At 41.3% G+C, this 24,267-nt stretch overlaps 1 non-coding gene across 1 annotated transcript; it reads right to left on the minus strand.

Annotated features, from left to right (window-relative positions):
• Positions 1–256: 256 nt before the first annotated feature.
• On the minus strand, positions 257–363 carry LOC129554062 (U6 spliceosomal RNA). Its single transcript, XR_008685560.1, has one exon. It is a non-coding gene; the product is annotated as a U6 spliceosomal RNA (small nuclear RNA).
• Between the last annotated feature and the right edge of the window lie 23,904 nt (positions 364–24,267).

A 24,267-nucleotide genomic window follows, 5' to 3' on the forward strand; every position in this document is an offset into this window, starting at 1 on the left:
AACAAATTTGATTAGTAAATATTTGCTTATTTGACAGATCCAATGTGCTTTTTATTTCTTTTAAAAATTTGCTTATTTTATAGTTGAAGGATAATTGCTTTACAGAATTTTGTTGTTTTCTGTCAAACCTCAGCATGAAACAGCCATAGGTATACATATGTCCCCTCTCTCTTGAACATCCCTCCCATCTCCCCGCCCTCCAATCTACCCTCTAGGTTGATACAGAGCCCCTATTTGAGTTCCTTGAGACATACAGAAAAATAAGGAATGCGTCACAAATTTGTGTGTCATCTTTGTGCAGGGGCCATCCTAATCTTCTCTGGATCATTCCAATTTTAGTATATGTGCTGGAGAAGTGTGCACCCAATGTGCTTTTGACAAGTATAACATATTAGGAAGAAAAAGACTTTTATTCAGAATCGTTTCTACCCAGTTTGAAACATAGTCAAGCTTTCTGGGCTCTGGACTGAAAATGCTTAATGTGATCACTCTATGTGTCATCTGGACTCATCTCAGAGGTCCTCGAGTTATCAGAAATCTGGGAGCAGAGAACAGATAAGACATGATATGAAATGTATAAAAAAAGAATGGAAAAAGCAGTTCTTTATTTCTTAAAACATTGACATGAATTTTACTTAAAGAGCTGATGTTTGAAAGAGACTCATGGACACAGAAAACAAACTTACAGTTACCAAAGGGGAAAGGTGGGAGGTGAGAGGGATAAATTAGGAGGCTGGGATTCATTTATATACTCTACGTATAAAATATGTAAGGAACATGGACCCACTGTATGGCACAGAGAACTATACTCAGTTGAAGTAATAACCTGTGAGAGAAAAGAATCTGAAAAAGAATATATGTATGTGTACATACTGCTGTGCCATAGACCTAAAACTTACATTATATACTTCAATAAAAAATTAAGAAACCTAATGTGTAAGAGGAACATAGGCAGCACAGAAAGGGGATTTTTTATGTGTGTCTCTGTGTTATGTTGCAGTAATGAGAAGAATCTAAATCACATTTCCTGTAATGTCCCAAGACTGAATGTTATATGTTTGACTAAAAAAAAACACATGTTGAGAAAAAGAAACCAAGATGTCTTTTATGCTAAGGAATGGGACTTTGAGACACACTTCAGAGAACAATGTGGGTGGGGAATTTTTTAAATGAATTATCCACTTGCCACGTATTCAGAAAATTTTTGATCAAGACAGTCCTTTGAGTTTTAGTAACACATGGGATTTCACACTTTCTCTGAGCAATTCGAGTTTCCTTCTCAGAATCTTTTAACTGCTTAGCTTGAATTGTATCGTGTCATAAACCAAAAAATTTATGGGCTCAAATGTAAATTTGTTCTTAAAAAAGGTAGGAAAATAATCTTATAAAAATTATTTTAATTATACTTTTATTATGAAGTAAAAATATTGCATAAGGTTTGAAAATTCTTATTAAATGTTGTACTCACCAGAAAAGACTTCTTAAATAGATAAAATAGATTCTAGTGCATCACTGTTCTATCCATACTTGAGATTATGAATTAAAATCTATATATTATAGAAGATAGATGATCAGAAATTGTATTTTAAAGTTAATCAAAGTGCATCCTATTTGTGTTATTAAAAATTCAAGTATGAGAAACTGTATTCAGAATTGAGAGAAAAATATGACACCAAAGAAATCATTGGTGAAAATGACTTACTATCAATACAAAAATCAAAATCATAAAATTAAATGGATCTTATCCGTCTAGTCAAGGCTATGGTTTTTCCTGTGGTCATGTATGGATGTGAGAGTTGGACTGTGAAGAAAGCTGATCGCCGAAGAATTGATGCTTTTGAACTGTGGTGTTGGAGAAGACTCTTGAGAGTCCCTTGTACCGCACGGAGATCCAACCAGTCCATTCTAAGGGAGATCGATCCTGGGTGTTCATTGGAAGGATTGATGCTAATGCTGAAACTGCAATACTTTGGCCACCTCATGCGAGGTGTCTCACTGGAAAAGACTCTGATGCTGGGAAAGGTTGGGGGAGGGAGGAGAAGGGGACGACCGAGAATGAGATGGCTGGATGGCATCACTGACTCTGTGGACATGAGTTTGAGTGAACTCCGAGAGTTGGTGATGGACAGGGAGGCCTGGCGTGCTGTGATTCATGGGGTCACGGAGAGTCAGACACGACTGAGCGACTGAACCGAACTGAACTGATCCTAGGAAACCTTTTAAAAGAATTAGTTTTTAGAAGTTAAAGCATAAGATTATAAATTAGTTCTTTTCAATTAATATTAAAAAATGTACTTAGTATAAACCAGACCTTTGTTACATAAAAACCTAGGTTAGTGTAGAATATCATAGCTTAAAGGAGAAAATTAGAAATTTTTGATATTGCTTCTGTGTACCTCTTTCTAAAATTCTACTGAAAGGAAGATGCTTCTGTGGGCAGCAGGCAATTATATTGTTAACTTAAATATTTAGAAAAGATGACTTGGATGTTACTCATGAACAAGTTTGAAAGTGCTTGATCTTACAACAATTAGCATGAGTCAACATGGATTTTTGACCAATCAATCCTACCAAATGAAGTGACTTTTTAAAAATGGAAATAACCATCGTCATAGATAATCCCATTCAAGAAAAAAGAAACCAAAAAAAAAAAAAACCCCAAAATACCACCTGTCTAGACATAATTGCTTTTATAGTTGCTATTTGATTTTAGAATTCCTAAAATATAGTAATAACACCTACTATTTGCTGGGCCAGATGCTACTTTATGCCAGACACTTTTCTAGAAACCTTTCATGACTTCTGATTAAATTCTCAAAAAGTCACGGGGCCATTTTCCTCATATTACAGATAAAGAAAATGGTGTCTCGGTTTAAATGGCTTGTCCCAGATTATACTGTAAGTGACAGAGGTGGAGTTGAGATATGTCTTTTTCTGAAACCTCTGTTTCCTGCTCAACCTTGGACTTCCTCAGCCAAGGTCAAAGACAGCACTGGGCCTAGGATGACCAATTCTTTCTGTTGTCCCATGAAAGAGGGATTTTTGGAATGTGGGACTTTCAGAGCTAAGCTTGAGAAAGTCTTGGGCAAACCCAGGTGAATTGGTTATTGTATCTGTAGGCATGCTCTTCTGGTAGTGCACACTCAGGAAGGCCATACTGCTGTGTTAGAAGCTTCCTATCCTGTTAGACTATCTGCACTGGTGAGGCCATTTCTTTAACCAACAGGATAAAACCAGAGAGCTACCTGCCAGAATAGCTGGATAACTGTGTTGACCAGTTTTTGACACATAGGGAGAACTGAGCTTGCTATCTATCGATCAACCCCAATCTTTAGCATAACTTCAGAGCTTTCAGCTAAAATTAGTTCAAGACATATTATAATAGATCTCTAATGTAGGACAAAAGGGAGCAAAAAAGATGAAAGCAAAAATTTATAACTTTAAAAAGGAAGTCTAGCATATGCTTTTCAAGCATAGTTCATTATAGGCTCAATTAGACAAACTTCAAAACAGCAAGATCAATAACAGCAACAGGAGAGAGATGCATTTTCATCCTTTGTGTTTAATTCAAAGAGAATCAGGGTGTTCTCTGATTAAAATGCTTTTATTTTTCATTTTTATTTTTAATTGAAGTATAAGTTACAATGTTGTGTTAGTTTCAGTGTACAGAAAAGTGATTCAGTTATATATGTATATTAGAGTGGGTAGCCATTTCCTTCTCCAGGGGATCTTCCCAACCCAGGGATCGAACTTGGGCATCCTGAACTGCAAATAGATTCTTTACCATCTGAGCCACCGGGAAAGTCCATAAATACCATGTATATATTATTTCCCAGATTCTTTTCCATTCAGTTTAGTTGCTCAGTCGTGTCCGACTCTTTGCGACCCCGTGAACCGCAGCACACCAGGCTGTCCATCACCAACCCCCGGAGTCCACCCAAACCCATGTCCATGGAGTTGGTGATGCCACCCAACCATCTCATCCTCTGTCATATCCTTCTCCTCCTGCCCTCAATCTTTCCCAGCATCAGGGTCTTTTCAAATGAGTCAGCTCTTCACATCAGGTGGCCAAAGTATTGGACTTTCAGCTTCATCATCAGTCCTTTCAATTAACACCCAGGACTGATCTCCTTTAGGATGGATTAGTTGGATCTCCTTGCAGTCCAAGGGACTCTCAAGAGTCTTCTCCAACACCACAGTTCAAAAGCATCAATTCTTTGGTGCTCAACTTTCTTTGTAGTCCAACTCTCACATCCATACATGCCTACTGGAAAAACCATAGCCTTGACTAGACGGACCTTTGTTGACAAAGTAATGTCTCTACTTTTTAATATGCTGTCTAGGTTGGCCATAAATTTCCTTCCAAGGAGTAAGCATATTTTAATTTCATGGCTGAAATCACCAACTGCAGTGATTTTAGAGCCCAGAAAAATAAAGTCAGCCACTGTTTTCATTGTTTCCCCATCTATTTGCCATGAAGTGATGGGACCGGATGCCATGATCTTAGTTTTCTGAATGTTGAGTTTCAAGCCAACTTTTTCACTCTCCTCTTTCACTTTCATCAAGTGGCCCTTTAGTTCTTCTTCACTTTCTGTTATTAAAAGATGTTGAGTATAGTTCCCTGTGCTATACAGTAGGCCCTTGTTGCTTACTTATTTGATATAAAGTGGTGCTGTGTGCTTAGTCACTCAGTTGTGTTCCACTCTTTGCGACGCCATGGCCTGTAGCCTCCAATGCTCCTCTGTCCATGGGGATTCTCCAAGCAATAATACTGGAGTTGGTAGCCTATCCCCTCTCCAGGAGATCTCTCCCACCCAGTAATTGAACTGGGGTCTCCTGCATTGCAGGTGAATTCTTTACCAGCTGAGCTCCCAAGGTATGTATATTTTAATCTCAAACTTCTAATTTATCTCTCCCCACCCCTCACTAGCCCCCTTCCCCCTTGCCCCTACTATCCCATTTGGTAACCATGAGAATGTTTTCTATGTTTATGAATTTATTTGTTCAATAAGTTCAATTGTATCATTTTTTATATCCCACATATAAACGAAGTATATATTTGTTTTTGACTTCATTTAGTATGATAATCTCTAGGTTCAACCATGTTGCTGCAAATGACATTATTTCATTCTTTTTTATAGTTGAATCACCGATTCTGTGGACATGAGTTTGAGTGAACTCTGGGAGTTGGTGATGGACAGGGAGGCCTGGCGTGCTGTGATTCATGGGGTTGCGGAGAGTCGGACATGACTGAGCGACTGAACTGAACTGAATATTATTGTATAAATATATTGCATCTTCTTTACCCATTCATCTGTCGATGGACATTTAGGTTGCTTCCATGGCTTGGCTGTTGTCAAGACTGCTGCAATAAGCATTGGGCTACATGTATCTTTACAAGTTAGGGTTGTTGCTGGATATATGCCAAGCAGTGTGACTGTGATCTTATGGTAGCTCTAGTTTTAGTTTTTTAAGGAACATTCATCTTGTTTTTCATAGTGGCCACCAATTTACATTCTCAGCAACAGAGTAGGAGGGTTCCTTTCTCTTCACACCCTCTCCAGCATTTATTAGTTGTAGAGTTTTTGATGATGGCCCTTCTGACTGGTATGAGATGATACCTTATGATAGTTTTGATTCACATTTCCCTAATGATTGGTTCCCGTGGTCATGTATGGATGTGAGAGTTGGACTGTGAAGAAAGCTGATCGCTGAAGAATTGATGCTTTTGAACTGTGGTGCTGGAGAAGACTCTTGAGAGTCCCTTGGACTGCAAGGAGATCCAACCAGTCCATTCTAAAGGAGATCAATCCTGGGTGTTCATTGGAGGGACTGATGCTAAAGCTGAAACTCCAATACTTTGGCAACCTCATGCGACAAGTTGACTCACTGGAAAAGAGTCTGATGCTGGGCGGGATTGGGGGTGGGAGGAGACGGGGATGACAGAAAATGAGATGGCTGGATGGCATCACTGGCTCGATGGACATGAGTTTGAGTGAACTCCGGGAGTTGGTGATGGACAGGGAGGCCTGGTGTGCTGTGATTCATGGGGTTGCAAAGAGCCGGACACGACTGAGCGACTGAACTGAACTGAACTGAATGATTGGAGATATTGAAAATTCTCTTTTTATTAACACAGTGTGTCACTTACAAGTCCTTTATTTTTCTGTTCAATCTAATACCTTATATGTGAGTATTCTTGTAACTTTTATTTGGACTTTCTTTTCTAGTAGGATTGTAAATTTCTTGTTGGTGGAATATATGCTTTTAAGTCAGCATAGTAGGTAAAATCACAGACTCTGGGGACAGAATGCTAATTTCATTGCTGTTGACCACGAGCAAAATTACTTAACTTCCCTGTTCCTGGTTCCTTCCTCTTTAAAATAGAGACAATAATAGTTCTTCCCATATAAGGTTGTTGTGGGGAAATAAGTGGGTTATTTTTGTAAAAAACTTATGATAATACCTGCCACAAAGGCTGTGCTAGCTATATTACCATGATTATTTTATTGGTCTTGGGTGATTCTATGCTTTCTTTGCTTTTGGAACAGGCGTCACGGCTGTTTATCTAGCCAGAGTTGGGGAGTATTTGGTATCGAGCACATCTGCTGAGTTTCACAGTCACTTTTTGTAAGAAATAGGAATGTGTTATTGTTTTCTGCTTTTGATGTACTAATCAATCCTATGGTGGAACCAAGAATATAGCAATTCTTACTGGGATTCAGAGAAGTCGCCATCTTGAATTTAAGGCTGGAATATTCTTCCTCTGCATAAGTGGAAGAGTCTGTCTGATCATACTCCCTGCTCACTTCCCACCCCCGACCCCGTAAGTTACAAATGAGTCATATGTTGAGACTAGCTTTGTTATGGAGGAGGCAATGGCAAGCCACTCCAGTACTCTTGCCTAGAAAATCCCATGGATGGAGGAGCCTGGCAGGCTGCAGTCCATGGGGTCACTATGAGTGGCACACAACTGAGTGACTTTGCTTTCACTTTTCACTTTCAGTCATTGGAGAAGGAAATGGCAACCCACTCCAGTGTTCTTGCCTGGGGGAGCATGGTGGGCTGCCGTCCAGGGGTTCGCACAGAGTTGGACACGACTGAAGGGACTTAGCAGCAGTGGCATCAACACAGGATGAGATTGCAAAGCCATGAGGCTTGGTGATGATCTGAAAAGATTTACCTACTATTACATGAAAGTGCTCCCACTGAAATGCGAACTTCAAGGGAGGGAAACTACACCTCTGTAAATTTGCTGCCCAGAGACTAGATACTGTTTTAGGACACACGCCTTTCAAATACCATATGATTTTAAAATACTGTGTGTTCCAGTGCTGCCTGCTGTATCCACTACATTATGTCCGTGATTCAAAATACTTAATGACATAGTGAGTCATTCCACTCTTGTTTAATCAAGACAAGTTGTGGGACTGATTTAAGGAGGAATGGTATGGTAGCATGTACAGAAAACAGCTGGTTTTTAGCAGCAGTTGAAGTGTGTAGATATAGACACACTAAACAGAGGTACAGGCTTGAAGAAATATCTGAGTTCTAATTTCATGGCTTCTTCCCTGCTTGCTTTATAATGCTAAGTTATCTAACAGAACAACTGTCATTACTAACTGTTGATTAGATTTTAAAATTACTAAGCATTAAGTAGATTAGTCTTTTAATTTCATGGCTGCAATCAGCATCTGCAGTGATTTTGGAGCCCCAGAAAATAAAGTCTGACACTGTTTCCACTGTTTTTCCATCTATTTCCCATGAAGTGATGGGACCAGATGCCATGATCTTTGTTTTCTGAATGTTGAGCTTCAAGCCAACCTTTTCACTCTCCTCTTTCACTTTCATCAAAAGGCTTTTGAGTTCCTCTTCACTTTCTGCCATAAGGGTGGTGTCATCTGCATATCTGAGGTTATTGATATTTCTCCCAGCAATCTTGATTCCAGCTTGTGCTTCTTCCAGCCCAGCGTTCCTCATGATGTACTCTGCATATAAGTTAAATAAGCAGGGTGACAATATACAACCTTGACGTACACCTTTTCCTATTTGGAACCAGTCTGTTGTTCCATGTCCAGTTCTAACTGTTGCTTCCTGACCTGCATACAGGTTTCTCAAGAGGCAGGTCAGGTGGTCTGGGATTCCCATCTCTTTCAGAATGTTCCACAGTTTATTGTGATCTACACAGTCAAAGGCTTTGGCATAGTCAATGAAGCAGAAATAGATGTTTTTCCGAAACTCTCTTGCTTTCTCCATGATCCAGCGAATGTTGGCAATTTGATCTCTGGTGCCTCTGCCTTTTCTAAAACCTGCTTGAACATCTGGGAGTTCACGGTTTACATACTGCTGAAGAATTTTGAGCATGACTTTACTAGCATGTGAGATGAGTTCAATTGTGCAGTAGTTTGAGCATTCTTTGGCATTGCCTTTCTTTGGGATTGGAATGAAGACTGACCTTTTCCAGTCCTGTGGCCACTGCTGAGTTTTCCAAATCTGCTGGCATATTGAGTGCAGCACTTTCACAGCATCATCTTTCAAGACTTGAAATAGCTCAACTGGAATTCCATCACCTCCACTAGCTTTGTTCGTAGTGATGCTTTCTAAGGCCCACTTGACTTCACATTCCAAGATGTCTGGCTCTAGGTCAGTGATCACGTTATCGTGACTATCTTGGTCGTGAAGATCTTTTTTGTACAGTTCTTCTGTGTATTCCTGCCACCTCTTCTTAATATCTTCTGCTTCTGTTAGGACCATACCATTTCTGTCCTTTATCAAGCCCATCTTTGCATGAAATGTTCCCTTGGAATCTCTAATTTTCCTGAAGAGGTCTCTTGTTTTTCCTATAGTATATTAAAAAGCAGAGACATTACTTTGCCAACCAAGGTCCGTCTAGTCAAGGCAATGGTTTTTCCCGTGGTCATGTATGGATGTGAGAGTTGGACTGTGAAGAAAGCTGATCGCCAAAGAATCAATGCTTTTGAACTGTGGTGTTGGAGAAGACTCTTGAGAGTCCCTTATACTGCAAGGAGATCCAACCAGTCCATTCTAAAGGAGATCAATCCTGTATGTTCATTGGAGGGACTGATGCTAAAGCTGAAACTGCAATACTTTGGCCACCTCATGTGACGAGTTGACTCACTGGAAAAGACTCTGATGCTGGGAAAGGTTGGGGGCGGGAGGAGAAGGGGACGACGGAGAATGAGATGGCTGGATGGCATCACCGACTCTGTGGACATGAGTTTGAGTGAACTCCGGGAGTTGGTGATGGACAGGGAGGCCTGGCGTGCTGTGATTCATGGGGTCGCGGAGAGTTGGACACGACTGAGTGACTGAACTGAACTGAACTGAAGTAGATTAGTAAGAATTATCATTTGAATTCAAAGGTTATGATCAAGTTTATGAAGTGTGGTTGAAAATGTAAAATCCTGACAGAAATTATTAAAGGTATTTATTTTGGTTGAATGTTTATTTATTATGTTCTACTACTGATAGAACAATAATTCTAGGGAACACCTCAGCAATTTTATATGAAGGTGTTATATGGGGAAGATCACCATATATTTACTGAAATTAGAGCATCACCTTTTCTAAGAGGTTTCTGATACTCTGCACAAATTTCTAAATATCTCCTAGGTCATTATATTGAAAGTGATAAAAAGGTCTTTGAAAATGCAGGAAGTTTTTCAAGAGTTTTGGTCTCAGGATATTTCAGGCCAGGATTACTGAGCTGTTCATCCACAGCACCTAAGTGTTGGAGGTGCTCCTAAGAGAGGAATCCTTAATAAAGCTGAGGTCTGGGAAGGGCACGATCAAACAAAAACTGAATCAGCGACAAAGGTCTTCCTTCCTTGCTTGTCTTACATTCCTGTCTCCTGGATATTGCTTTTGGTGCCTGGATATTCCTTTATTTGGGCTTCTCTGATGGCTCAGTGGTAAAGAATCTGCCTACCATTGCAGGAGACACAGATTTGATCCCTGATCTGAGACAATCTCATGGAGAAGTAAATGGCAACCTGCTCTAGTATTCTTGCCTGGAGAACCCCATGGATAGAGGAATCTGGCAACTACAGTCCATGGGGTCACAGAGTCAGACATGACTCAGCGACTGAACACACATGCACACATTCCTTTATTCCTTGAATGCTAGGGAGCAACTACCCAGAGAGCTGATTATAGGGTTACTAAATGACCAGAGAATAAATTTGATATTTGGTGCCAATTAGCTTTCTGAAAACCATATCCTAAATAGTTATTAATATGTAATAATTGGTAATACATAAATTTATATCTTTTCCCCACAAACTGGGGAAGGGCTTCTCCTGTTCAGGGAAGCCTGTTTGGAACATAGATACGATTCTCGGGGATGAGGCAGCCATTTTGTGACCATGATGATATTAGAAATTTTGGGAGAAAAATATTACATATGCGGGAAAAGCTTCTTTTTTCTTGTGTATAAAAGAGATATTAGCACAGCTATGGCATGTGAGGAAAGTGTATGTGAAGTTCAAGAAACCCACTTGTGGCAGGTACAGAGGGTTTAATGATCTGACCCTGTATCCAGTTTCTGTCTCCTTTGCTTTTTTCTAGGATAGACACTGAATATCGGTGTGCTCAGCATCTCAGTGCCCTTGCAGACAGACGTAGCCGTGAACAGGATTCTGGCCAGTAAGATGTAGGCTAGAGTCTATGGGGAGTTGAAAATGATATTTTTAGGTAAAGCCTTGCTGGGAGAAAGCTTTTAATTCATTTTCCTCTTTCTCTGTAGAACATGGAATATTGTAGAAATGTCATGATGAAAGTCATTTGCCAAGGACAGCAAGACAGGGAGAAAGAAGCAGCATAGTGGATCTCTTGCTTTGGAACTGGATTATTTACCTCTGACACTGTGAAGTGAAGAAAAGAAAAAAGGAAAATCTGATGTATCAGATAGAGTCCTGGCAGATACAAGGGGTGGGCCAAAAGGCCTTAAAAATGATTTAATGAAGAGACTCTTTACAGAGTTATGAGAAAGGAGAGAGGAAATATGTCAGTATTCTTCAGAGAAATAGAATCAACAGGTATTCTTCCTTCTTGCTCCCTCCCCTTGCCTCCTCCCTCTCTTTCTTTCTTTCCTCTCTCGCTCCCCGCTCTCTTCTCTCTTTCAATTGGTCTCTGTGACTGTGGGAGTTGACAAGTTCACAACCTGCAGAGTCAGTAGCTCAGGTTGAGTCTGAGGCTGGCAGGCTGCCTTCAGAGAACCAGTGTTCTGTTTCACGGGCCATCAGGCAGGACGGTTCTCTGTTTCTTGGGGAGCGTCAGTCTTTCTGAACTATCCAGGCCTTCACCTAATTGGGTGAGGCCCACCCACTGTTGGGAGAGCAATCTGCTTTACTCAGTCTGTCACTGAAAGGTGTGTGGGGTCGGGTTACTGGGCGCTCACCAGCCAACAGACTGGCCAGGTTGGTGGAAAGGAAAGTTTGCTTTATCTCAGATGCTGGCAGCTGGGCGGGGGTGGGGGGATGAGGGCAAACGTCTGTCCAAAGGCCAACTCTTCCTTGTCCATAACTGATAACTAGTGGGGCAAGAGATTTTATAGGTAGAAGGAGGGGGCTGCTTGTAGAAACAGCACAGTCAGCTCTGACAGTCATCTTCAAATTCATCCTCGATGGTCTGACCAGTGTCATCTCGATTGTTTTAGGTACAGTTAATCTTCAGTTCCAGGGTTCATTTCTTCCCATTTTGCTGAGGCCAATTTTGGAATTGTAGCAGCTTGAGTCCTGGGTACAGTCTGCTCATCATGTAGTTAGCTTTTCCACCTGGTGTTTTAGTATCTGTAAGACAACTCACAGGATATGGCTCAGAATATTATCTATAACCCTTGAGAAAGAACAAAAGGTCCTTGACTATGCTTAATGACTACATTGTTATTATTTAGTCTCCTCTGACTGTTTTCCTTTGTTTCCGTATTTCTCATTTCTCTGATTAAATTTATTCTTTGACTAAAGTTTTCCATAGACCAAAAGCAGACAGAGGACATGGGGTGGGGGACAAGAACCATAGGGTCCTGCTCCGTTTCAAGTCTACCATGTAAATGTTAATCTTATCCCCAAACACCTCTGTTGACACACTCAGAATAAAGTTTGACAAAATATCTGGGCACCTTGTGGCCCAGTCAAGTTGATGCATAAAATTAGCCACCATAGGAACTCACAAGAGATGGTGCAATGCCACTAGAAATGGTGGGGATTTTGGTGGGTTAGGGGAGGGAAGAGTATTCACTGGAGTCAGAAAAAACTTGAATAAGAAGACATGCTGCCTTATATGATCTTTGAGTACAAAGAAAAATAACTCTGCCAGAACTATAGCTACACAAGTAAACTAGTCGGGGTGGAGATTGTGGGAAATAAATGTGATCCTTTCTCTTCCTGTTTAAGTCAGAGGGCAGAAGAGTTTGGGCGATGCTGTCTGTGAAGGTCTACCTCTTGTGACAGGGCAGAGATTGGTGAAGGTAAGTGGGGAGATTGAAATTAACTAGCATACGTTAATAATTTCATCCTTAACTTCATTACATTAATTTATAAAAACCAGCAAAGGATAATTATGCTGTTCATAATTATAATTGCATATTAATTGCAATTCTAATTGATGCAGAAGGTGGTAAATGATTTATTTTAGTCACTGAACTTTTGTTTCCTTGATTGAAACACTATTCATATTGGACCATATAGATGATGGCTTTTGATGTGTTGCCCAATTAAGGGACATGATTGTGGGCTCCAAACCCGGGGCAAATTCATGTCAATGTATGGCAAAACCAACCAATATAATATTGTAAAAAAAAAAAAAAAAACAACAAAATTGGCTAGGGACTGAACTGAAGCCATGAAATTAAAAGATACTTGCTCTTTGGAAGGAAAGCTGTGAAAAACCTAGACAGTTATTGAATAACAGAGGCATCACTTTGCCAACAAATGTCTGTATAGTCAAAGCTATGGTTTTTCTAACAGTCATGTGAGGGTGTGAGAGTAGGACTATGAAAAAGAAGCATTGATGCTTTAGAACTGTGGTGTTGGAGAAGACTCTTAAGAGTCCCTTGTACAGCAGGGATATCCAACCAGTCCATCCTAAAGGAAATCAGTCCTGAATATTCATTGAAAGGACTGATGCTGAAGCTGAAGCTCCAATACTGTGGCCACCTGATGAGAAGAGCTGACTCATGGAAAAGATCCTGATGCTGGGAAAGATTGAGGGCAGGAGAAGGAGGTGTCAGAGGATGAGATGGTTGGTTGGCATCACCAATTCAATGGACACGAGCTTGGGAAACTCTGGGAGATGGTGAAGGACAGGAAGGCAGCAGCAGCAACATAGTACAGTTGACCAGAAACATGTGGTTTGCTGATTATTTACATATTAAGCAGTTTCATATGTTTCTCAATAAATTTTCAAGAAATAGAATTGTAGATGATTTTTGAGAATGGAAAATTCGTACCTCTGTATTTCTGCTAAGGGAACGTCGAACAAATATTCAAACAGCATTGATTTGAAGGGGAAGCAAATTACTAGTCTCCCTTGTTCAGACACTGGGTCTAAGGTTCTAGCTAATTCCTACTTCATGGTTTGAAGTGTTTCTAATGTCTGAAGAGACAGTTCGTCTTGTGGTTGGATGACATCTGATCCAGCTACTGTTGGTGTTTCCTGGCTCTGTCTAAGGCAAGGACTCAGTTTATTTGCACAGGAATCTACACATGGGGCTGTGTCTGGGTCTTCCAGGACTCTAATCAGTTCCTGTGGGCCTTGGAGTCTGACTCAGAAGGCAGAAGGCAGCAGCTCTTGTTACATGATGCAGAACTACTGGGGTTTGGGATGCTGGCCAATCTGCTCATGGAGAAGAGAAACTGTTTTCAACAATACTGTCAAGTAGTTTATCTGATGGGTGGGTGAATACACTGACTCAGTCATGAACTCATAATTCCTACTTGAGAGCAGACATGGCTAAGTGCTTATCTAGCTCTGCTATGACTAAAGTCACATATCTTTAAATATGTGTGGGCGTGGCAGTCCAGGATGCAAATAAGTCAAACATCTGAATTACCCAGAGAAAATAACAGCTCCACTGATCCAAACTTGGCAGCTGTGCACACTGTTGTAAAATAGCCCTGACTCACAGCAGCTGTGGTCATTTCCAAGTGGCCAGAAGGATTGGATGGAAGGACAGGAATCCCACAGGGTGTGATGATCACCTAAATTGAATGGCATGGCTTGAAACCTTTCTGAAATACTTTCTCAAAGTGTGAGGCTCTATGATGTTGGGGCCCTATATGCTGAAGATCCCAGGTTTCTTGAATGGACCATAATATTGGCATGGATTGAGATGTGGGGGACTGGGTGTTCTTTTAAGCATAGCATACCACTTGGGGGTTCTTAGTTTTTATATCCTTTGAAATAAGTTTGTTGTTGGATAGCGTTCTTCATAGAGGAATATGGAAATAACCATGGAATTTTGACTATTTGTAGTTACTACAGATTTTATGGATTGTTAGAGATTTTTTCTGATTGTATTTTGGTTTTATTTTGAGTTGTTAGCATGAAAATATACTAATTTTGCATAGGTTTGGAAAACACATTTTTAAATGATATTTAGAACTTCTTGTTGGCATCATATTGTATAGTCCATTAAGGTCCATATGTCTCTTCCCATTCAAATGACATCTGGAGATAATTCAAAAACAAATTGATTCTTTTTAATGCAATCTCTTGAGAACACAGAAAGCATATGTCCATAATGTCCAGTTGAAGTAGTTGAAAAGTCTTTTCCTCCTATATTTTGGTTATCTATTTCTGAATAGCAAACCACTCCAAGATTTAGTGGCTTAACATCATTTAGTGGGAATTCCCAGGTGGCTTAGTGGTAGAGAATCCACCTGCCCATGCAGGAGATGCAGGAAATGCAGGCTCAATCCCTGGGTCAGGAAGGTCCTCTGGAGGAGGAAATGGCAACCCACTCCAGCATTCTTGCCTGAAAATTCCATGGACAAAGGAGCCTGCTGGGCTACAGTCCCTGGGGTCGCAAAGAGATGGACATGACTGAGTAACTGGGCACACAGCACATCATTTAGTAGCAGAGATCCTGTATGGATCATCTTTATCCTTCACACAAGGTCACTGCACCTAAGTCTCTCTCCCCTCTCACTCTCAACTCTGCTAAGACCCGCCCACCTCCCCCCTCCACTCCCCGCACCCGCCGCCAGTTCTGTTTCTGAAATCTCCCCACTGCTTCCTTTCCAGTCCACAATTTTCATCCTTTGTTTTTCTCTGCCCTTTCTGGTGTGAAGCCAGCTAGCTTTTCTGGTTTATCCAGTATTTCTTTATTACTTATTACCTTGATTTTCATAATAAGTTGTCATTTTTTTTAAGGATTGTTAATAACATGATGTTTCTTAATGAGAGCAAACAAATTAGAGAGTGGATGTGAATTTTATTCCTGTTTTATCTTGCTTCTTGGAAGAAAAGTTATGACCAACCTAGACAGCATATGAAAAAGCAGAGACATTATTTACCAACAAAGGTCTGTCTAGTCAAAGCTATGGTTTTTCCAGTAGTCATGTATAGATGTGGAGTTGGACTGTAAAGAAAGCTGAGGGCTGAAGAATTGATGCTTTTGAACTGTGGTGTTGGAGAAGACTCTTGAGAGTCCCTTGGACTGCAAGGAGATCCAACCAGTCTATTCTAAAGGAAATCAGTCCTGATATTCATTGGAAGGACTGAGGCTGAAGCTGAAACTCCAATAATTTGGCCACCTGACGCAAAGAGCTGACTCATTGGAAAAGACCCTGATGCTGGGAAAGATTGAAGGCAGGAGGAGAAGGGGATGGCAGAGGATGAGATGGTTGGATGGCATCACCGATGCAATGGACATGAATTTGTGTAGACTCTGGGAGTTGGTGATGGACAGGAAAGCCTGGTGTGCTGCAGTCTATGGGGTCACAAAGAGTCAGACACGACTGAGCGACTGAATTGAACTGATATCTATGTTTAGATGATGCACACATGGGAAATGATTTTGTTGGGAAATTATTGCTGATGACATGGGTATTCATTGCAGATGGCACCAGTTGATTTTTAGACACGTGACCCAACGGGAAGGCTAGCAGAGAAGGTGAGTGACTCAGGATGGAGTCCTGGAGGTTGCCTTAGGTACCTCATGCTTCAGGATTGATGGGAATGGTGCTTATTAGGATTGATGGGAATGGTACCATGTTACTCTGAAGAGCAGTGGTGCTGCTCCAAGGAAAATTTTGGAGCAGATTAAAGAGTTTATTGTGACTTGAAGCTTCTTAGGAGTATATTTTGAAGAAGGAAATGGCAACCTACTCCAGTATTCTTGCCTGGAGAATCCCATGGACAGAGGAGCCTGGCGGCCTACAGTTCATGGGGTCTCAAGAGTCGGACACAACTTAGTGACTAACCCAACAAACAGGAGTATATTCCTTGCAGAAGTGAATTTCTGAAGATGATAAACTTTAAGCAAATATATCTTTCAGCAAGTGTGTCCATAATTTTGTCTCTGTAACAAGAGTGCTAATTGAGGTCATATAGTTATGTGTCTAAATATTAAAAAATTATAACTCAGGTGTATGTGTGTGTGTGTGTGTGTGTGCACGTGCTCAGCTGTGTCCGACTCTTTGCAACCCCACGGATTGTAGCCCATCAGGTTCCTCTGTCCAGAGGATTTCCCAGGCAAGCATACTGGAGTGGGTTGCCATTTCCTCCTGCAGGGGATCTTCCCAACCCAGAGATTGAACCAGTGTCTTCTGCATCTCCTACATTGGCAGGTGAATTCTTTACCACTGCACCACTTGGGAAACCCCATAACTCAATTGAGAATCTATTAAATAAATGTTCTGTCTTCTCTCCTTGATAAATATATCTTTATGTTGACCTGGGAGGCTGGGCACCAATCTATGATTCTCAGACTTCTCAGAATTCTGTGTTAAAATGTAACATGTGGGCAGAGCTGGTCCTGGTCCCTGACCTCCCCTCTTTCCTTCCCCACTACTAGCAATCTCTCTTGCCAAGAGAGGCCTCATCACACATGTGCAGACAATCCAGGCTGCACTTCAAAGCTGTGTCCATAGTCCCTGAACTCAGCAGCCCCTCAGCCGCTCCTCTGGCCTGGGAGGAGCAAATGGTCAGCACCATCTGCTTGCAGGAGGCACCATGGAGAAGAGCTCCATTCTGGCCTTGGAAGCAGACTTGGTGATGTCTGGGTGGGAAATTCCAAGGTCCCAACTACCCAAAGCCAGATCTGTAAGGGGAGACAAAGTTTCACATGTGCAAGTTTAGGCCTATAAACTTTTGCCTTGGGATGTGCATGGTTAGAGTGGGGCCAGAGTGAGTCCTCTAAAGCATAGGGCTCAGAGCTAGGGCCTCATCCAGATCAAGGGCAATGATGCCTTAAGCTATGGTATGAAAAATTCCTCCTGTTTTTTTAAACTCAAATACAGCAGCAGAGTCTTATCCTGCACTTTTCTTCACACTGCAGAGGTCCACAGAAGAGTGAGGCTGTCGGGGGTTGGATCAGAGTGTGAAGAAGAGGAAAGTACTGAGCTTAGTTGGGGAGTGAGTGAGGCTAAGAGTGGCTGTGGACTTCTGCCAGGAGGGAATTAGGGAGCTGAGTCAGTGTGGGGCGCTGGACCAGGTCAAGTGATCTTGATGACTTATAGCTCTCATCCAAGGAGCACCCTATGGTGGATAGTCACACTGAGATTTAAAGATTCAGATTTTTGGAACAGCCTAGTGATAAGAGAATACCCATGTGTAAGCTATACCTAGAAGTCCAAAATATTGAAGGGGTTTTAAAAGCATTTCAAACTGTCCTTTGTGCTCAGAGATTAAAGGAAGGAGAGAGTTTTGTACTCGATGTCCTGAACCATCCTTCTGTCTTGACCTGATTCACTTTCCTTAAAGTGCTCTCTGTGTATGGGTAATTGTTTACATCTGGTACTTTCTGAGTCACTGGTGAGTGCACATTTGCATCCTGAGATACACCTTTTAAACCAGGGTTCGGATTATTTACGAGTCATTTTCTATGATTATGTCATGGTGAGAATTTACATTCTTCCCCTGCTCATGACTGGCATCTGTGCTCTAGGAAAAGTTGGCGTTGGTTCAATCTTGTTGAATTGATGCTTGTTCTTTGGAGAGTATCTCCAAGTGCAGGGAAATGTCTGGAACACTCTGGCCCACACGGGGATTTCAAACTCTGATGGATTCATGTTATAATCAATGTTTACCAGGCTAGATGTCTATGGAGAAAGAGAAGGGTAGGGGTTTGGATCTCTGGGGTTAACTACCACTCCGTCTTTTCCTAAAGCCAGAGACTCCGTTTTGACTCTGAATTTACCTGCCAATGCAGGAGACGCAGAATTCCTGAGTAGGGAAGGTCCCCTGGAGGAGGAAATGGCAACCTGCTTCAGTATCCTTGAAAAATTACATGGACAGAGGAGTTTGGTTGGCTACAGCCCACGGCGCCACAAAGAGCTTGCATGCACACGTGTAACTCTCTCAATGACATTTTAAACTGAAATGTAAGTGCAGGTTAAGTGAATCACTGCAACATGGGTGGTTGGTTTTTTGAAATGAACTTGGGTTATCATTTGACTTCTGGGATGCACTGTGCAGTTAAATAAAACCTGAGCTTCTACAACTCAAACAGGTCTCTATCTTTAACTAAGTTATTTTAGGATTCCTGGGTACTCCTGAGGTCCAGGTTGTCCACCATGGGTCATCAGAATTAGTTTTTTCTTTTTTTCCATTTGGGGAAATTTAATATAGAGTATGGCTGGAATAGGGATGGGAATGCAGAATATAGGTGTTCATGTGAATATGTACACAAATGTAGATATGCATATTTGCCATGTGGTTGCTCCTGGAATCAATCAGGGAAATCCAGGGTGAAGTTGAGGGAGGAACTATCTCTTCAGCTTACAATATACTGGGAAATACAGAATCTTTTAACATGAAACAGAATGAGTTGCACAAGTCAGCTCTCTGGCCATTCCCTGGGGAAATTAAAACTCAACAGAAGAATCAGAGCATATTCCATCTCTTAGTTCTCTACTTTTCCCCTTTATTTGGATATAAAAGGATAGAAAAGAGAAAATATTATTTTTAAAAATTTTGCAATTTACAGCTCTGAAATCATCAAGATTATAATAAGCAGTCATCTATTGTGATTGAGAATGACAATACTTTTCTGGTTGAAAATATCTCCCAGTTGGCAAGAAATGAGGCTGGGAGTTTGTACCATTTGTGTCACTTCATGAGGTTGTGAAGCAGAGTTCAGAAAGCTTTGTCAAAATCAGAAATGTTATCTGAGGAAAAGACACCCATTATTATCTCATAGAAAAGATTATATGGGCTTCCCATAGGTGGCATTAGCGGTAGTAGCTCAGAAGAACCCACCTGCCAGTGCAGAAGATATAAAGGATGTGCGTTCGATCCCTAGGTTGGGAAGATTCCACACAGGATGACATGGCAGTCCACTCTGGTATTCTTGCCTGGAGAGTCCCATGGACAAAGGAGCCAGGTGGGCTATGGTCTATAAAGTTGTAAAGAGACAGTAAAGAATCTGCCTGCAGTATAGGAGACTTGGGTTCATTCCCTGGGTCAGAATACCCTTTGGAGAAGGGAATGGCTACCTACTGCAGTATTCTTGCCTGGAGAATTCCACGGACAGAGGAGCCTGGCGGGCTGCTGTCCATTGGGTCACAGAGTTGGACGTGACTGAGCGACTACACTTTCACAGAAAGGAATGCGTTATTTTTCACCTTGAATGGAATGAAGCATAGATGGCACAAGTCAATTTTATAAAGATCCCAAGGAGGAATTTGGGATGTGGAGGAGGAGGCAGGTCAGGGTGGGTATTTTTGGGGAAGGGCTGTGAGTTACCAGGGACTGGCCTGTGTGTGTTAAGAACCTGGAGGGAGCAAGACTGGAAGTGCTCTGAAGACTGAGAAAGAATAAAACAGAAGCTTGACTTTACAGTTTTCCCGGAGTACACCTTGACCATTTAATATACTTCCTGTCTCTTAGGAGAAGTTATTGTGCTTTCTGTATGCCAACGAGTCTAAGTTATTTACAAATACTAGTTGCTTTAAACCTCAAACTATGAGCTGGATATCATTAATATCATCCTCATCATTCAGGTGAGGAAACTGAAAAAAGAGGAAGTTATTTTCCCAGGTGATACAAGTAACCGTGACTTAAGTCTAGGTGCTGTGTCTCTGAGTCAGCAGTCTCGCTGACACATGCTACCTGCCATACATAACACAAAAGTGTAATGAAAGTCCGGGTTCAGAGAAAAGGATAGTTGTACTTTTCTTTATCTTTAAGAAGATCTGATGATGATGATATATCTTGATGCTTTTCAGACTGTCTGCTTCCATTCTTACTGTTATTGAATCACCATCTTCACATGCTACCATGGCATTCTTCTCTCGCTCCTTCTTTTCTTCTTTCCTTACTTTCTGCCCTCATTCATTCTTGTGCAGAGCATGGTATGGGGCTGTCTTTTTAGTTTCTAATATTTGAAGGTGAACAGACTTCACTTTCACTTTTCACTTTCACGCACTGGAGAAGGAAATGGCAACCCACTCCAGTGTTCTTGCCTGGAGAATCCCAGGGACAGGAGAGCCTGGTGGGCTGCCCTCTATGGGGTTGCACAGAGTCGGACACGACTGAAGTGACTTAGCAGCAGCAGACTTGTGGACTATCTCGCAATGCTTGGGTTGACAAAAGTTGAATATTTCTAGGTAAAATAAACCAGAAATTATCAGTTAGTAAAGATTTATTGAGCACTTACCACATGTGAGGCATTATGTTAAGTACATTACAAAGATTTGCTCATTTAATACTTAACCACAAACCTATAAGTAGCTACTGTTATTGCCTTTATTTTATAAATGAGAAAACCAAGGATTCAGTTCAGTTCAGTTCAGTTGCTCAGTCATGTCCGACTCTTTGCGACCCCATGAATCACCAAGGATTAAGGAAGTAAAAACAAAAGATGAAAAAACAGCAAAAACCAAACAAAACACCTAGAGAGTACAAAACCCAGATTTAAGTCAGCACTTAGACGACAGTCTAAGAATTAGACTGCAGTAGAATTCCGGATTCAATTCCACTACTATAAGTGCAAAGAGTTAACACATAGAAATGACATAAGCATCAGCTGGAGCAAAAGTGAGTACTTAATATAGGATATCTACTAGTTTTTTCAGTTCTTTTTCAAATTTTATGTCTTTTTTGTTTAGTTTATTAAACTTTTAAAAATGTAAAGTCTACAGAAATAAAATGCACGTATTTTAAAGTGTAGTACTCACAGAATTTTTACCAATTGAACACTCCAATGTAATCACAGAATATAACCAGGACCCAGAAGCCCCTTTTGCCCCCTTCCAAGCATCATCCCTCCAGTCTCCAGGAGTAACCACTATCTTGACTTAGAACAGCATCAATTTGCCCACTCCAGTGTTCTTGCCTGGAGAATCCCAGGGACGGGGGAGCCTGGTAGGAGGCCGTCTATGGGGTCACACAGAGTTGGACACGACTGAAGTGACTTAGCAGCAGCTCTGTTCTTTATATGAATGAACGCATATAGTTTATTTGTTTGTGTCAGGCTTCTTTCACTGAAATTACATTTGTGAGATTCATCCATATTATTGCATGTAGGTAAGGAGGTCAAACCAGTCCATTCTAAAGGAGATCAATCCTGGGTGTTCATTGAAAGGACTGATGCTAAAGCTGAAACTCCAATACTTTGGCCACCTCATGCAACGAGTTGACTCACTGGAAAAGAGATGCTGGGAGGGATTGGGGGTGGGAGGAGACGGGGACGACAGAGAATGAGATGGCTGGATGGCATCACCGACTCGATGGACATGAGTTTGAGTGAGCTCCGGGAGTTGGTGATGGACAGGGAGGCCTGGCGTGTTGTGATTCATGGGGTTGCAAAGAGTCGGACATGACTGAGCGACTGAACTGAACTGAAGTGTATTTATTCTTATTTAATTACTTTGTGGAAATATACCATGATTTATTTACCCATTTTACTGCTAACAGGCATTGGTTAGTTTCCAATTTGGGGTGCTTGTGAATAACACTGTCTTAAATGCTTTTGAACTGTGGTGTTGGAGAAGACTCTTGAGAGTCCCTTATACTGCAAGGAGATCCAACCAGTCCATTCTAAAGGAGATCAATCCTGGATGTTCATTGGAGGGACTGATGCTAAAGCTGAAACTGCAATACTTTGGCCACCTCATGCGACGAGTTGACTCACTGGAAAAGACTCTGATGCTGGGAAAGGTTGGGGGTGGGAGGAGAAGGGGACGACGGAGAATGAGATGGCTGGATGGCATCACCAACTCTGTGGACATGAGTTTGAGTGAACTCCGGGAGTTGGTGATGGACAGGGAGGCCTGGCGTGCTGTGGTTCATGGGGTCGCGGAGAGTCGGACACGACTGAGCGACTGAACTGAACTGAACTGAAATGTCCTAGTACATGTCTTTGGGTGAGCAAATGCTAACTAATTTTATTAAACATTATGTACACTAAAGACCTGGAGTAACCTGGTTGCCTGGAGTAACAGGCAAGCTTGGCCTTGGAGTACAAAATGAAGCAGGGCAAAGGCTAACAGAGTTTTGCCAAGAGAATGCCCTGGTCCTAGCACACACCTTCTCCCAACAACAGAAGAGAAGACTCTACACATGGACATCACCAGATGTCCATACTGAAATCCGATTGATTATGTTCTTTGTAGCTGAAGATGGAGAAGTTCTATATAGTCAGTAAAAATAAGACTGGGAACTGACTATGTCTCAGATCATGAACTCCTTATTGCAAAATTCAGACTTAAATTGAAGAAAGTAGGGAAAACCACTAGACCATTCAGGTATGACCTAAATCAAATCCATTATGATCATACAGTGGAAGTGACAAGTAGATTCAAGGGATTAGATATGATAGACAGAATGCCTGAAGAGCTATTGAGGGAGGTTCATGACATTGTACAGGGGGTGATGATCAAAAATATCCCCAAGAAAAAGAAATACAAAAAGGCAAAATGGTTGTCTGTGGAGGTCTTACAATTAGTTGAGAAAAGAAAGGAAGCTAAAGACAAAGGAGAAAAGGAAAGATATAAGCATCTGAATGCAGAGTCCCAAAGAATAGCAAGGAGAGATAAGAAAGCCTTCCTCAGTGATCAGTGCAAAGAAATAGGGGAAAACAATAGAATAGGGAAAACTAGAGAGCTCTTCAAGAAAATTAGAGATACCAAGGGAATATTTCATGCAAAGATGGACACAATAAAAGATATGGTATGAACCTAACAAGAGCAGAAGATGTTAAGAAGAGGTGGCAACAATACACAGAAGAACCATACAAAAAAGATCATGACCCAGATAACCACGATGGTGTGATCACTCACCTAGAGCCAGATATACTGGAATGTGAAGTCAAGTGGGCCTTAGGAAACATCACTATGAAAAAAGCTAGTGGAGGTGATGAAATTCCAGCTGAGCTATTTCAAATCCTAAGAGATGATGCCGTGAAAGTGCTGCACTCAACATGCCAGCAAATTTGGAAAACTCAGCGGTGGCCACAGGAATGGAAAAGGTCAGTTTTCATTTCAATCCCAAAGAAAGGCAATGCCAAAGAATGCTCAAACTACCACACAAATGCACTCATCTCACACACTAGCAAAGTAAGGCTCAAAATTCTCCAAGCCAGGCTTCAACAGTATGTGAACCATGAACTTCCAGATATTCAAGCTGGATTTAGAAAAGGCAGAGGAACCAGAGATCAAATTGTCAACATCCATTGGATATCAAAAAAGCAAGAGAGTTCCAAAAATCATCTATTTCTGCTTTATTGACTATGCCAAAGCCTTTGACTGTGTGGATCACAGCAAACTGTGGAAAATTCTTCAAGAGATGGGAATACCAGAGTACCTGGCCTGCCTCCTGAGAAATCTGTATGCAGGTCAAGAAGCAACAGTTAGAACTGGACATAGAACAACAGACTGGTTCCAAATTGGGAAAGGAGTATGTCAAGGCTGTATATTGTCACCCTGCTTATTTAACTTATATGCAGAGTACATCATGAGACACCCTGGGCTGGAGGAAACACAAGCTGGAATCAAGATTGCCAGGAGAAATAGCAATAACCTCAGATATGCATATGACACCACCCTTATGGTAGAAAGCAAGGAGGAACTAAAGAATATTTTA

This window comes from Moschus berezovskii, chromosome 1, assembly GCF_049115385.1.
Source record: "Moschus berezovskii isolate FMDL1 chromosome 1, NW_MosBer_1.0, whole genome shotgun sequence".
NCBI classification, from domain to species: domain Eukaryota; kingdom Metazoa; phylum Chordata; class Mammalia; order Artiodactyla; family Moschidae; genus Moschus; species Moschus berezovskii.